Source organism: Drosophila willistoni, unplaced genomic scaffold (assembly GCF_018902025.1).
Source record: "Drosophila willistoni isolate 14030-0811.24 unplaced genomic scaffold, UCI_dwil_1.1 Seg255, whole genome shotgun sequence".
In the NCBI taxonomy this organism is placed as follows: Eukaryota; Metazoa; Arthropoda; class Insecta; order Diptera; family Drosophilidae; genus Drosophila; species Drosophila willistoni.
Genome location: NW_025814215.1, coordinates 4,786 through 9,570, shown reverse-complemented (window position 1 = coordinate 9,570; position 4,785 = coordinate 4,786).

The following is a 4,785-nucleotide window of genomic DNA, read 5'->3' as shown; positions in this document are numbered from 1 at the left end:
TTCGTTGATGTGGCGTGGCTTTGAACGATGGGCAGCTGTGTATTTTGTGCCCAGGTTCGTTACATACGACGCACGTAATTTCCTTGACCTGCTCTTTAGGTGCCTCTGTGTGATGATTTAGGCTTCCGCTCTTCTTATGGTAAAGCGGCGATGTTACCTGGCTTGCTGCTTCAGCTATGTCGTAGATCCATTTGCTAAAAGATTCCATTGATGGTACCTTAGTGTCTTTGGGAAACATTGCCCACTGCAGCTTCAATTGTGTGGGGAGTTTCTCTAGTAGCTCTTGTACGAGCATTGGGTTTTGCATGTAACCTGTGAGTCCACATGCTTCCATCGTTGAGTAGATGTTTCGTACACACAGTGCGTATTCGATAAGTGGTTCAAGCTTATCTTTTATTGCGGGTAGTTGCCGCGTTTTTTCCAGTAAGTTGTGCAAAATATGCTCTGGCCGACCGAAACACATACGTAATGTTTGTATGATTTCAGGGACCATTGCTGGTAACAGGAGTTTGGATTGAACTAACTCACGTGCTTTTCCCTTCAGGGTAGCTTGCAGCCGCATAAGATTTTCTGCATTCGTATACCCAGCGATTTCCGTACTTGTCTGAAAACTACTGTAGAATAGAGGCCAGTTCTGAGGATTGCCATCAAATGTTGGAAGCTCTTTCGGTATCGCTTGACGGGCTGCAAGTTGTGCGGCGCTTGGTATTGCTGTGTTTAGGTCTATGTCCATTCGCACTTTACTTTCTGGATAGTACGATGCAGCCCTGGTTTGAGTATTTGTGAAATTCCAGGGAGCCATCGGCGTAGCACTTAGGTGCGGTTGTTCGCGTGTCGTAGCACGCGTGTTGTTTGAGGTTAGGAACGGCAGCTGCGGTGCCTCGTAAACGTAATGCCACGTGTCACGCACAGCTGAGTGTGTGACCATCGCTTTTTGTTTGGCAGAAGTAAAAATAGGAACAGCCGTCCTAGCTGTGTCCGGGAATATTTTTGGCGGCATAGTCCAAAGTCCCGATCCGGTTCTGGTAGCGGCGCCGTTGGTTTTGCTGGTGACGAAGTAGCCCGAGGTTCGCCTGCTCGTGTGGTATTTCTGAGGTTCTGCAGGGCGTTGCTCAATATGGTTGTGATGACTTCCGATGACACGTTGACGCAGTCGCAGTTCCAGCTGTTCTCAGATTTCTCGTCTATTACTCCAACGCAGTCGAAATGATACCAGGAACAGCATCGATTGCATTGCACCATGCGGTCATTGTCTTCCTGCGCGCATTTCTTGCAATGATATATTCCACTTGATAAGTCTTTTGTTGCCATGGTTTACCAATGAGTTTATACTTTTAAGCGATGTTGATTAGTTATGTGACCTATGTAGGTCGTAAACGGTTGACCGTTGAGGTTATGTATCACAATTTAGTGATTGGTTATGCAATCATCGAGGTTAACCTCTATATGATTGGCGTGTAGAACCGTGGGTTGACCCGTCGAGTTGAGTTAAATAATTAACTTTTCGGGTTCATTTAGTGGTTTACCACTGTAAGATTAATTTATGGAATTAATCTGTAGAATTTATTTTTAGAATTAATTCATTGCCTTTATGGCGTAATTATACAATTAATTTATAGAATTAATTCCTGGCATAATTTATAGAATTAGTTTATAGAATTAATTCCTGCCATTAATTTATAGAATTGTTGAGTTTGGCGCTAAGGTTCGATGTTTTAGCGGGCCCACAAGAAAACACTCCACTTTTCACGTGATACTTCATTTATTTCTTCCACGTGTATTTCTTATGCTAATGGGGTGTGTATGGTGTGTGTGCCGTATGCGAGTCGTTATTATGCGAGCCGTTTGTAAGCGTGCCGCTATAAATTAATCGCCCTTACTCGCGGTTGTAATCAAACTGTTCTGTCCGCCGCTTAGTAACAAGCATAGAACCTAACATGTAAGCTTAAAGCGCAAGATGCAACGGTTAATTTCCCAGCACGTAGGCTGGTGCTTAAGAATAAGTATGAAAATGAAAGAGAATGTGTGATATGGGTTAACCCATTGGTGGCTGCGTCGGGTCTGCTGGGCAGTTAGCGAATTTCGGCGGCAACACGAATGGACAAGTGATTGTCAAAATGCGTTCGAGCATTTAAAATCAGCATTAATGAACCCAACTCTGTTACAGTACCCAGATTTTAGCAAAGAATTTTGAATAATCACAACCGCAAGTAAATATGCATGTGGAGCAGTTCTCACGCAAAACAAAAATGGACTACAGCTTCCAGTAGCATACGCGTCTAGATCTTTTACCAAAGGTGAGAGTAATAAGAGTACAACTGAACAAGAGTTAACTGCAATTCACTGGGCAATCACGCATTTCAGACCATACATTTATGGTAGACATTTTACTGTCAAAACAGATCACAGAGCATTAACTTATTTGTTTTCAATGGCAAACCCAAGTTCCAAGCTAACCAGAATGCGACTTGAATTAGAGGAATATAATTTTACGGTAGAATATCTAAAGGGAAGAGATAATTTCGTAGCCGACGCGCTATCGAGAATAACTATACAGGACTTTCAAAATATACTAACTAGTCACAAAATTCTGAGAGCCACTACCAGAAATCAAAGTAAACAGTCAAATTCCTGCTCAGGAAAAGAAAAGAAAATAATATAAAAAAGTTGCAAAAGCAATCTCTTAAAGCTTCTAAGCCCAATGTGTTTGACGTCATTGTAAACGACGAAGTACGAAAAGTAGTGACCTTGCGAATAACTGATTCTTTAACCACATTCAAACATGGCAAGAAAGTTATAGCAAGAATTGACATTTGCGATATGTATACCAATGAAATTCTCGACTTAGGTCAATTTTTTCAAAGGCTCGAAAAAAAGCTGGTATACTCAACATAAGTCAAGTCAAAGTGGCACCGAGCGAAAAGATCTTTGAAACTATCTCAATAGAATCTTTTAAAAATATGGGCAATAAAATTTTACAATCATTAAGAGTAGCGCTACTCAAGCCGGTGACCGTATTATCAAATAAAGATAAAGAAAAGCAATACTGTTTATGTTCCACGATGACCCCATATAAGGAGGTCATACTGGAATATTAAGAACTATGGCCAAAATAAAAAGGCATTACTATTGGAGGAATATGACACGAGATATATCTCAATATATAAAAAAATGTAATAAGTGTCAACAAGCAAAAATAACAAAGCACACAAAAACTCCATTAATCATAACTGAAACGCCGCAACTGGCTTTCGACAGGGTAATTGTGGATACGATCGGTCCACTCCCAAAATCAGAACAAGGAAATGAATACGCAGTAACCTTAATCTGCGATCTAACTAAATACCTTGTAATAATACCAATAAAAGACAAAAGTGCAAAAACAGTAGCGAAAGCTATATTTGAAGATTTCATTCTGCAGTACGGTCCAATGAGGACATGGGAACAGAATATAGAAACTCAATAATTGAAGATTTATGCAAAAACTTGCAAATTAAAAAGATAACTTCAACTGCACATCATCACCAAACTGTAGGCAGTGTGGAGCGAAGCCACCGAACACTCAATGAATATTTACGATCATACATTTCAGTTCACAAAACTGACTGGGATGTATGGATACGTACTTCGCATATTGTTTTAATACAACACCCTCTATGGCACATGATTATTGTCCATATGAGTTGGTATTTAGTAAAACTGCGAACTTACCCAAACATTTTAATAGTGTTGATAATATAAATCCACTTTATAACATAGAAGATTATGCTAAGGAATCAAAATTTAGATTAGAACAGGCTTATAAAAGAGCCAGAATTATGTTAGAACAGCATAAGGCAAAGAATAAGGAAATATATGATAGAAAGGTAAAAGATATCGAATTTGAAATAGGAGGTAAAGTTTTATTACGTAATGATACGGGTCATAAGTTAGAGCCTAAGTATTTAGGCCCATACATTATAGAAGAAATAAAAGATAGGGATAACATTTTAATAAAGGATACAAAGAATAAGAAACAATTAGTGCATAAAGATAGGTTAAAAATTTTTATCAATTAATATATATGAACAAAATAATAATAAAACAAAACAAAATTTCTATCTGCATTTAATGACACTATACATATATACAAAATATATATCACCAAACAGAAAATCAAAATTCAAATTAAAAAAAAAAAAACACAAAAAAAAAAAAAAAAAAATTTAAAAATTCTTTTAACAATAATACATAAATAAATTCCCATTAGAAAATAACTCCATATAATTCCGTTATTTTTCTAAAGAGGGGGGATGTAGCATGTTCTAGAATAACAACATTACAATGTACACAAATATATTGTAATTAGTAACAATATTTATGTGCGCATCATTCAAGTACATTTGCCTCTTAAGCAACATAACCACCCATGAGTGCATGGTGCTGGACAATTGCTGCGTCGGCAAATATAACACGCGCTGCCACTCAGGCCCAATATGCAATATGATACATCCTCTCTCTCTCGCTGCGGCGACATATATACATACATACTCTTATGAAAACATATACATTATATATTTATACATTTATACATTCATACATTATACATAAATATGTTTATACATAAGCATACCGCTCCTCTGCCTGCATTGCCAGCAGCGCAGCTACGCGGTTTCAGCTATAGAGAACAATTGTAATAGAATTAAGAATCATTGAATAAACCATACTCAAAACGACAAGACCTGCTTGTGTCTTAATTTATTCCAAAATACACTACTTCTCAAAGGATCCTACATCGAGCAAATT